Raw genomic sequence first — 11226 nt, forward strand, 5'->3', positions numbered from 1 at the left:
GCCCTCGCCACAGAAACGGTCTGATGTCATGGCACATGCATGCTCCACCGCCTGACATCACAGCCCTCGCCACAGAAACGGTCTGATGTCATGGCGTACTCACAATCCTCCACTAGCCTAACAGGCGAGCGGCCGGCTGCCGCCTCGGTCCCAGGGAGACAAGGTAGTCGAGAAACGCCCCAGGCTGAACCATGACTTCCTCAGCTGTACTGCCAACTTGCAGGCTGAGCCTCCGGCCGCCTCCCCCTCTCCGTTCCCATCGATGTCACTGAAGTGCAACTGGCCTGGTACCTGCGTGGCTCCCCCAGCTCTGGCCCAGGGAGGGGCAGGCAGAGCAGGGGGTAGCACTCGGCGAGCCATGAGCACGTTGCTCTGGAGGGGGCAGCCCCGTGCAGATGCCAGTGCAGCGTACAAGGCAGCGTGATGCCAGCTGCTGAGTGCAAGCACCTTGCACCGGGAAGGAAGCACAGACCTTTGCCAAATGCAGGGGGTCATGCTGTACCTACAACCAGACAAGTAGACAGCACCTACCCAGCTCCGGAGACGCGCTAGCACCGCGGTACGAGACAGCACCGACCCTCCAAAGGGCTCGACCGGGCTGGCCTGGGGGCCTGGCCCCCAGCTGCGCACTGCGCCCAGAGCGCTGGGCCCTGGGGCACAGGCTCCTCGGCTCTGCTGCTAACAGGCTGCACGTGATGAAGTGGTCAGTCCCCTTCCCCCCCAGGCCGCTGCCAACGGCTGGTGCGCAGAACAGTGCCACCGAGATCTGGCACGACAGCTGCGCCCGTCTCCTCGCCAGGCTTGGAAACAAGCTGCTCGGCTTGGCTGCTGCCTCTGCTCTTCAGAGCACAAAGCACGGCGTCCCTCCCCGGACGACCACCGAGACGCGCGAAACCCTGCAGAGCGCCTCGTCCCCTGCCGCACGGCACCCGCCCAGCACGTGCCAACTCATCACAGCCGCAGCAACGGCACGTGGGTCCATCGGGGCCAGCAGCGACACGAGAGCCCTGGCGCTGCTCCGAGGCCCGTCCCTGACCGGCGCTGTGCTCAGGCGCGCGGGCGGCATTGCGACACCCAGCACCGCGGGGCAGCTCAACAGGAACAGACGAAGAGCGTGCCTTGCACCGATGCGGGTGTGTTCACGCTGACAGCAGTGCCCAGGAGACGGGGCACACCGAACAGGCTGATCACAGCCTGCTGGGAACGCTCCCTGAGCAAGGGCTCAAACAGCCCAGATGGCCAAAGGGAAGCAAGGGGCCATTCCCCTGTCCAGGCATCCAGCACAGGCCCTGGTGCATCGGCACCACCCGCAACCCGGCTTCCAACAGGGCAAAGACAGCCACAAAATGTGGAAGCAAGTTCATGGACCACACCGTACAGGACCAGTGCAAAGAAGCCTCTTAAGGGGAGGTCTCCGCTGCTTGCAGCAAAACGCAAAGCGGTCAGAAACCCCCAGGGACAATGCCTGGCTGTGGGGCTCTGCCCCCACAGAGACCATCACCACCATGGGTACCCGCTTCTACTTCCATTACCAGGAAAAGCTCCTGGCAGCCCTGGGACAGAGAGCCCGCCTAGGTGCCACACACGCTGGCTGCCCCCAGCTCCATCCTGCTCGCAGGTGGCTCCTGGGACATGGGTGGAAACGCCCTGGGGGGCCAGACGCCCCTACCCCCTGCACGGAAGAGGTACCCAGCAGGTCCTCGGAGCAAAACACGCAGCGCTCACTGCTGCCTTCGGAGCCACCCTCTGCCTTCCCCTCCGGGCCCCCTTGCAGCCTAGCCCAGCTTCCCTCTGTGCAAGTGGAAACCGTGCCCTGGGTTTCACCAACGCGCCTCGGTCCCCTCCCCCGGATCTGCAGCGTTCCTCTGCAGGAGAGCACGGAGGATGTACCTCCGAGTTAGGTCGGGGATGCTCCAGAAATGCGGACGGTTTAATTCTCAACGCAAGCAGCTGCACTTCAGGCAAGAAAAGCGTGGCAGCCATGTATGGGTGTCACCATGGCAACTTCACGGAAGTTAAATAAAACTTCTTTTAAAAAAAGAAAAAAAAAAAGAAAAGAAAAGATAACGAGGTCCCTGAATCATGCTTTATCAGCTCCGCTCCCACAAAGATGGAGATGCAGCAAGCGCCGGCCTCCTAATTACCTTTGCAATGTGCTATGGAGAGCCAGGCTTATTTTGCACGCACAGTCGGACACCTCCGTGCATCTGGGGTCACGTGTGTGCCACACGCAGGTGGGGCACGAGCGAGGAGAGCCCCTCGCTAGGCTCCCCGGGAAGAGGGGGACCTCCAAGTGCATCCGGAGGCCAGGCCCGCTGCTCTCGGCAGGGCGGAGGGGAGGAATCCTGCGGCAGCGCTGCCTCCGTGACATCAGCGCGCCCCCCCACCGCTGCCACGGCGCGCTCTCCATGTATTATTGATGGAGCCGCTCGCCGACACAATGGAGCTGGGGCTGTGCAGTCTGCTCCCGCTATAATGCTGCTTTACCTCACTGCAGCAGGCTATGTACTGTAATGCAGATTACCTGGCTTGCCTGCGGAGCGCTTCAATGCAGAGCTGCGGGCTTCGGCAGTGTCCAGCCGCACGCGCCTGCCCAGAGGTGCAAAGACTAGGAGATGCTGCGAGCACCCCAGGATGGCACGCCGCCACGCTCCAGCCCAGGAGGAGGAAGGTAGCGCGATGCGCAGGCCTGATGCTCAGCTCAGCTCAGCTCAGCTTTCCCACTGGTGCCCTGGAAGCAAAGCCAAGCGACACCTGCACACCTCACCTCTCAAACCCACTGCGTTACTGTTAGGAGAGAGATCGCACAGTGCCAGCCTGTACCCACGGCAGGTCCCTGCACGCCCTAGGCAGGCGTATGCAGACAGGGGGAGACGGGAACTGGGCATCAATTATCTGGTTCTGCATCTCAAGCACCACAAAACCATGCCACCGTGACCCAGTCCAGCAACAAAACCACCAGGCAGCAATGAGAGCAGCTCCTGCCCCTCCCCTGGGCCTTGCCAGCCTCCTTGCTCCATCCACGCCAGCTGCACAGGCGGGCACCTGGGCAACACCGCCCACGCACGCGCTCCCCATCGCAGCCGCCTGCCTCCCCGAGAGGGCTGGGGCTGGAGCTCACACCCAGAAGACACCCCGCCAACAAGACCCCAGCGTTTCAACCTGATCCTTCCCAGCTTCCTGCCCAGCCCCCGAGAGCCCGGAGATAAAAGGTTTCCGTATCAATTGGATGGACGATTGTGCGCCCCCCAAATGGGAGCCCGAGTGTGACAGCCGCTCCATAAATTAAATGCACATGGGTTTCAAAACAAGCGAGCGCTGCGCCTTTAAAGCAGTCCTGCTCAAGCCTTTAAGTGAAGGTGACTGATTTATCCTGACTCTTGCTGCCTCTCAGAGACATTGCTCTCTTCCAACCGTGCAGCTCTTTAATTGTCCATCAAGTGGAGCAAGGAAGAGTTGTAAATCTTTCCTCCATGTTCCTTGGAGTTAAACACCGCTTGACCTCCACTTGCCAGCCTCATTCACCTGCACCCAGGCTTGATTGGGGGAGGCAGGAGCAAAGGTCCCTGACAGACAGATCACGGGTCCCTGCTAACCCCTGGGTCACTGCAGAGAAACGCCATGCAGACAAGATTGATCAATGCAGCGGCAGCAGAGAGCTGCGGTGCTCTGGGAGCCACCGCGCCAGGCTCCCGGGGTTTCCCCCTCGCTCCAAGCACGGGAGGTTTCAGCAGTGGGGAACAAGCCCACAGGGCAAAACTGCCAGGGGCCCAGCATCTCTCTCTCCAAATGCTTTTCCTATGGAAAACTGGATTCTCACTGGTGAGGCACTATGGCATGTCTACACATGCACTTGAATGCACAGTAGCCTAGTTTACTGCGCATTAAAGTGTCACGTAAAAAAAACCATGCAGTGACACTAATGTGCAGTAAACTAGGCTACTGCACAATAAGCATCACTTGAAAACCATCCATGTTCACTACTGTACATTAAGGCAGTCGAATATGCATTATTACTTCCCATTGGAGGTGCTAAATTTAATGCGCATTAGAAAAAGCACCTTTATGCATGTGTAGATGCACCCTAAGGAGTCAAGCTAATTTACAACTAGAGATTCATTTTGATGTGAGCTTTTCCCTATACCGGATACACTATACATGCATCACACACATTTTCTTGTGTTCAAATGATGAATAGCATTTCTCACTTTCTAGGGGCACTTTTTTTGGCATTGTTTTGGGTTTGTTTCTTTTTTTTTTTTTAATTCACTCGTGTCAAGCAGTTTCTAGAGAGAAACTGGAATTCAATCAAAATGCAGAAAATCTGCATTTCCAAACGGTTTATTAAAACAAAACCGTGTCCAATGCCTGCTGAGTGCGCAACATTTTATTAAAACAAGATCTGCACCCAGAACTCAGTCATTAAACAAGGACGGTGAGATCTGTGGTGCGTTACTCGCACTGACTATCCTTCGTGGTTTTAGACCTAGCAGATCTCAGCCTCCCACCACTGACTTGGGAGAGGAGACAGACAGGAAAAGCAGCTTTCCTGCACTCAGACGAGTGAAGAAAATACACTCTCTGCCCTTGCAGAAGAAACTACAGCTGTCAAGTGCTGGTTTAGCACCCGCCAAGCTCGGGGGCTAGGGGACAGGGTGGAAGATGGAGCACATTTGTACCAGCCAGCGACTTCACCCAGTTTGGTGGTTCAAGCTTCTTTAAACCCTATCCACAAATACCACTTGAATAGTATGATGCTTAAATTAAAATTAATTTTAATAAATTATAACAAGCTCAGCTCTTAATATGAGGTTGATGTTTTAAAGCTGCATAGGCTCATTTTATGGTTTCCTTCCCTTTTTTACACTAACAACAAAAAAAGATGCTTCTCCAACACATTTGCTGGGTTACCGCTTGCATCTGAACAGTGGGGCTGAGGGGTGGCCACGAGCCACTGAAGGGGGCAAATCCTCGGCGTAAGCCCCGAGGGCCCAGCCAAGCGGAGAGAGCACCCCACAAGCACATAAAAGAAGGCTTGCTACAGGGTCAGGGAAGTCCACGGGGTGAGAGGGACTGGAGAGGGGGGCCTAGAAGCAAAGGCAACAGCTCTCTCAAGCTGGGGTGGGGGTTGTTCGGTTGATTTTTTAGTTTTTGTTTTTCAGATCTTGTGTCTGGGGCCAAAGCAGCTGAATCCGTCCCAAATCCTATCAATGGAGCAGAGCTCAATCGCTCCAGCCCGTGTGGTGCTACCACCGGCAAGTTTCCTCCCTTCAACCTGGGGCATCAGGTGCTCCCAAATCCCTGGCAGGCATCCGACGTGCAAGCCCAAGCCTGGAAGCCTTGGAGTTCGGATGCCCCCTCATCTCGCTTGCCCCGAGCCAAAAGCAGGGAGAGCCCGAGAGTGATCCCCCATCACCATAAATCGTGTAGCTGAAATCATCCCACTGGGAGGCATTATAGAGACTTGCAGGCGTCAGCCTGCCCGCCAGGCAAGGGACAGGCCTTCCCCTCTAACTACACCGAGTCTCCCCTGCCAGGTCAGTTAATCCACCTGGGCCAAAACCATCATCGCATCTCCCCTGCCAGCCCCTCAAGCCGTCAGCACGCTGCCTGACCTGGCGGCCCAGCCCCACACCGGCAGGCTTGTGCTCACACGTGCATTTTGCAGAGCACCCATCCCTCAGGACGAGGAGAATTGCTCCTCTCCCGGAGGCTGGACCGAGCCCTGCCAGGTGCAGCCTTGCTGGAGCTTCAGCAAGAGGAGGGCAGAACACCGGAGACCGTCCAGCACGTCCAGGACCAGCCGCCCGTGGAAATCAGCCTAGTCCAGCCCCCCGGGCAGGCCAGGAGCCGCATGCCGCAGCCTGCTTCCCTGCACCCGGCGGGGTCTCTCAGCCCCGGCCTCCAACCCCGTCCCCAGGCAAGAGAAACGCCACGTCAGACCGTGGTTCTGCAAGTCCAGAGAGGTGGATTCCCCCAACACCCCCCGCAGAAGCCCCGGGGCACGGGCAGGGGGCGCAGCCCGGGCTCTCCCATCAGGCGGCTCCAGCGATTGACCCGACTCCTGTTTCTCAGTGATGGAGCTGCCGCACTCAGCTGACAAGCAGCCACCGGCTCGGGGAAGGGAGCCAACGCAGAATGCAAAGCAGCGCGCCGCCCCCAGCTCCCCCAGGGCTGGGGGCACAAGCCCCCGGCCGGCTCATTCTTTCCTCCCGCAAAGCTCCCCCGAGCAAGGGCTTTGCTGCTCTCCACAGTCTAAGGCAGCGCTCACACGTACCTCGCAGTCAGCGACATGGCTCCGTACCATGGCTATAAATAACAGAAACACCGAAGTCTCCCGTCCGTGATGGACAGAGGAGCAGCGCTCGAGCTCAGCCAGGAAAGCCCAGGGAGCTCCTGCTACAGGGCCCCGGTGCCTCTGGCTGGGGGGGAGCCTGGAAAGGCAGAGGCTATTACCAGACCTCCCACCTCTCCCTGCATCACCCAGGTAGTTCGGCCTCCAGGGGCAGGGCCAGGAGGTGACAGGGATCAGCAGCTTCCTAAAGGACTGGAGCCAGGAGAGTCCTGGCTTTAAAGATGGGCTGCAAAAGGGGGCACAGGCAGCAGCCGGGGAAGGGAGGGCCATCCTTTTTCATGATGGATAAAAGAGGCACGAGAGAGACCTCTCGTCCATCTGCTCATTGGAAATGCAGGTCCCCGGCAGATGCCAGAGAACTGCAGGACTCCTGAAATGGGGATGCGAGAAGGATCAGGAGGGAGGGGAAGGGACGGGCGTTCAGGCTGGCTGCAACGGGGCCGAGGCCGAACCGCGCCGCAAGTCGGGGACTGACGACCCCTTCAGAGGAACGGAAACTTTGCTGCCGACAGCCAACCTGCACCCGGAAACACCCACAAGGCCCGCTATCCCTGCAGCCGCCAAAGGTTCAAGACTGCCCGGAGTGGGATTACGATGGGTCGGCAGGGCCTGGCATGCACCTCGCAGCTAGCACGGACCCACACGCCTTCCACGCTCCTCGTCCCCATCACCAAGGCGCAGAACGGTGCACGGGCCCTGGGAAAAACCAGTCCGTAGCAGGTCACCATTACCTCCCAGCAGGGACTCTGACTCACGCGGGGGCCTTGGGGAAGTCACCCGCCTTCCTGGCCCTCCACTTCTCCAGCTGAAAGAATAAGAAGCGTGGTTACCACCCAGGCCTTGGAGCCGCGGCTGGGCTAACAAAGTGGCTGGGAAAACGAAGCGTGATGCTGCGTGCAAAGAGGCACGCCGCAGGGCCAAGAGATGAGCACCCCAGCACCAACACACCTCGCACAGATGCTCGGGGCTGCTGGAGATCACAGCCGTGCAGGGATTCATGCAAGATGCTGACCTGGCGCGTGCCCTTCTAGCATCCTACAGCATGCACGGATCCCTCCTCTGAGGGAGGAGCAGCCTGAGGGGGACTATGGGCCAATTTGGCCTCCGTCATAACCCCCACATCTACAAAGTGCTTTGAGATACTCCAGCAAAGGAAAGGGCAGAGCCTCATCCTGAAGGCAGCCCCCCACCAAGTCCCAACAGCACCCAGGAAGCCTGTACATGGTTGACCAGCAAGAGCCCTGTTCACGATGGGTGCACGCATGCATGCACACCCACCCCTCCGCAGGCACCTGCGCTCCAGCAGCAATGGCAGCCTTCACCCATCAATCCCCCACGTCCCTCCCGCAGCTCACCAGCACGCACAAATTACTTACTGCAAACTCGCCCCACAAAACCCTAAATTAAAAATGAGCTCGGATAAATTAAGGAACTTCCCTCCTGCCTTTTATTATCTCGAGTAACCTTCAAGGGCATTTATCTCCCGTCAGCTGATGCGCTCGAAAAATTGCGATGACAAACCAATCTAGTAAATGCATGCACTTGGGAATCCGTATCCACGCGCCGAAGGAGTAAACAACCCCCCGCGGGAGGAGCTGCCTCGGGTGCGAGACGCCTCCACGGAGGACGCCCCGCCACGTGTCTCCGCAGGGACCTGAGCCCGGGGCCCCACGCTCCGAGGGGGCTTTGCTACCCAGACCCCCGTGCGAGCACTAAAACTGCCCGCACACTCACTGCCACAGGGAGAGCAAACAGCTCGCACGGCACTCGGCAGGAAAGCAGGGCACCAATTCAACAGGAGGACCGGAGAAGCCCCAAAAAGCAGCAGCCGCGGCGGCCACCCGAGGAGGGAGCAGGACACGGTGGTGCGGCCCAGGCCTCTCACGGCACATCAACGGGTGCTCGGGAAGTCGAGGACGGCGCCTATTCCCGCAGCCCTAGTGTAGACAGGATGTCTGCAGGCACAGCCTGGGCCCCGGCAAGGGGCTCCAAGGGTGCAGGGTGCCCAGAGGTGGGCACCGTAAGCTCACGGGCAAGGGCGGATGCAGAGGGATGCGGTGGCACAGATGCACACCCCCCTCCTTTGACTCCTGCTCCACGCAGCAGCTGCGCTCGCACATCTTACTTGATCAGGCTGCTAGCCCCTGTTCTGCAGGACTTCTTGCAGCGCGCTTATCAGACCAGCCGTATCGCCGGGAGAGCTGCCGGACAAACTCACAAGCATCAAGGGCCCGTCTGCAAGTCACCTTGTCCAACAGCTCTCAGCCGCACCGCTGGTCCACTCAACGTCTCACGAGCAATCCTTGCCGGAGACCTGGTTTCATTCAACACCGGGTGAAGAGCATCTCGGCGGACCGGCCATGTTGAACGCTAACTCAGATGTAGAAATAACCATCAGTGAAATGCTGCATGCGCTGTCAAGATGCTCAGAGAGGCTGGGTTTGGCTTAATGAATCTGAATAAGAGACGTACATTTAATTCTAATGACTTGATTATTATCATCTTCCTAGTTCCTTGCATTTTTGTACTTAAGATATGATGTAGCAAATCACTGCACATTCCAATAAAGTTGTATTTGTTTGCTCTTCCATCTTAATCTGATTAATACAGCCCTAGCATATTAATACAGATTCTAGTTCCTTTCTATCTGGAGAAAAAAAATGCATGATGTTATATGCACGCACCTGCACCCCCTTTTCAAATTCCTAGACCCGCCATGCTCCTGGGGGGTCCCCGACCCCTATCAACACTGCTTGCGGAGCTCACCTGCCAGGCCCCCGCATCTGCCAGCTCCTCTCTCGTCACCGGAGGGTGGGGAGTAAGAAGCAAAGGAAACCCCAGCCGTGTTGCACTGTGCGATTCCCCGCAAGGAGGGAGGGAGGGAGCCTTTATCTCAGCTGCCCTCGCCTTGCACCCGTCCAGCCGCCCAGGGGATTGGGTGGTTGAGCGCATCCTCAAGCCTCGCCCTGGATTCGCTCCTACCCGGCTCATACGCTCGATGTCTCCTGACGCTGGCCTGCCACCTGCCCCATGTCATCCAGGTCTTCACCACGATCAGCCTTTACTCACCTGTGAGCCCCCAGGCCACGGACCCTCTGCCGAGAGCGACCGGCTCCGTGCGTCTCTGCCCCCCGGGACACTGCTCTGCAGCCAGCCCCTGGCCGGGCTGAGCCACTTCCACCTGGTCTGTGCTTCTCCCCCTGCATTTGGAGCATTTATTTTGTACAAAGCAGGGATCTTTTTAGGAGGAAAAAAAAGCCCGAGAGCTCTCTCCCTTCCAAATCACATCCAAGCAGAGCCCCTCCAAGGCTCCCAGCAGTTGGCCCCGTCCTCTACAGCCTTCCTGCCAGCATGCTCCCCAGCGCCAGCAGCTCGCCACAAAAGTTGTGAGCTTCAGGCGTTTTCTGTGTTTGTTACGCAAGGAAAACAGCCTCCATGTTCAGCTCCGCTGGGTTTTATCACCTACCAACCATTTTAGCCTCAAGGCCAGGAAGCTCTTTGGGGAAGAGACGGGCTTCACCCCCCTTTGTACAGCACCCAGCGCGATGAGACCTCGAGCTCGCCCGCAGCCCCGGGGTGCAAGTCTCATAGAAAGCAGGATTAGCAGCGCACCCCTTTGGACAGCTGCAAAGCAAGCCACAACTCCTGGGGTGCCCTAGAAAATACCAGGCAGCCGGCACGGAGACCAAACAGCAAAAAAGCAGGCATTGCCTGACGGAGGGTTTGAAGCTTCCCAAAATACACAGCGAGCGACAATGGTTCCCAGGCTCCCCTCCTCCCCCAGACTTTTCATCCAGGGCTCCCTAGAGAAAGGCCACGAACACATCAGTGATGAGGAGACAAAACAAAGCAGCAGGAAATCACGCCTGCCCAAGGCCAGGCTTTCACAAAGGCAGCGAGCGAGCTCCAAACCTTTATGAAAAGCGACTGAAAATAGTCAATGTCAGTAATGTCATGCTCACTGGAGTGAGAAGCGGAGAAATCCCTGTGTCCCCCACACACCCGCTCCCCTCCCCTCCCCGCCACGCACCAAGGAAGCCTGCACGGCTCTCCTCCAGGCCCACGCGGCTCCCCGCGCCCCGGTGCCTGGGCCCTTCGCCCCTCGCCCCTCGCCCCGGCCTCCTGGCTGCTCCCCAGCTGCCACGGCCCCGGGCGCCCCGCCTGGCATCCTTCGCCAGCTGCGCCGAGCAGAAGGGGAAGGAGGGAAGGAAGGGGGTCTTGCATTCCTAATGCGCCCTGCCACTTCCAGCAGACCTGTTTCTTGGCAGTGCCTGCGCTCGAAGGGTCGGATGAAGAGCCGCGCGCGCCCGCTCTCCCGCGGCCGGTCTCCAGCGCCAGGGCCCCGCAGACACGCGACCAGCTCCACGAGCGCGCCCTGCATTTACATGCGCAGCATTAATAAAACGGGCGGCTCGGGAAAGGCGTCCTCCTTCCCCCACAGCAGCGTTTGGGAAGAGGCTGCAGCCTCCCACGCGAGTCCTAGAGGCAGACGGTCCTCGCAGCAGGGGAGAGGCGGGGCGGGGTGCTGGCAGCCCCCAGCCCCAGCCCGGCGCGGGGTCACGACCCCCTCGCCCCCACACGGCACGGGGCCTCGCTCTCACCCCCCCACACGCACACGCACACGCACACGCATGCACACGCACTTTTCTCTGCCTCCTAATCAGCCTGCACTTCATGCAACTTTTTCTTTCGGATTTATGTTCACCTGGAGGGTGTGATTTTAATTAGCGTAATGTTCCCCGTTAACAACAGCGCCTAATTAAGACATCCGCTAAGAAGCCGTGAAATGTAAACTTAACGAGGACTTCTGCGGGGGGCTGCAGACGAGTCCGACGCCGCCGATCCGGCTGGAGGAGCCGTCGGTACCGGCC

General features: G+C 58.7%; 1 protein-coding gene across 4 annotated transcripts in view; it reads right to left on the reverse strand.

Moving 5' to 3' along the window:
* RBFOX3 (RNA binding protein, fox-1 homolog 3) overlaps positions 1 to 10746 on the reverse strand; it is a 146141-nt gene extending 135395 nt beyond the window's left edge. For 3 of the 4 annotated variants that reach the window (XM_019542258.1, XM_019542257.1, XM_019542255.1), the window contains exon 1: positions 6278 to 6392. The gene's annotated coding sequence lies outside the window, so the exon portion shown is untranslated. Of the gene's footprint in view, positions 1 to 6277; positions 6393 to 10609 lie in introns of those variants that run through there. The other variant, XM_019542256.1, reaches the window with a different exon arrangement.
* Positions 10747 to 11226: the final 480 nt, after the last annotated feature.

The sequence above is a fragment of the Crocodylus porosus genome, unplaced genomic scaffold (assembly GCF_001723895.1).
Source record: "Crocodylus porosus isolate Cpor-Errol unplaced genomic scaffold, CroPor_comp1, whole genome shotgun sequence".
In the NCBI taxonomy this organism is placed as follows: domain Eukaryota; kingdom Metazoa; phylum Chordata; order Crocodylia; family Crocodylidae; genus Crocodylus; species Crocodylus porosus.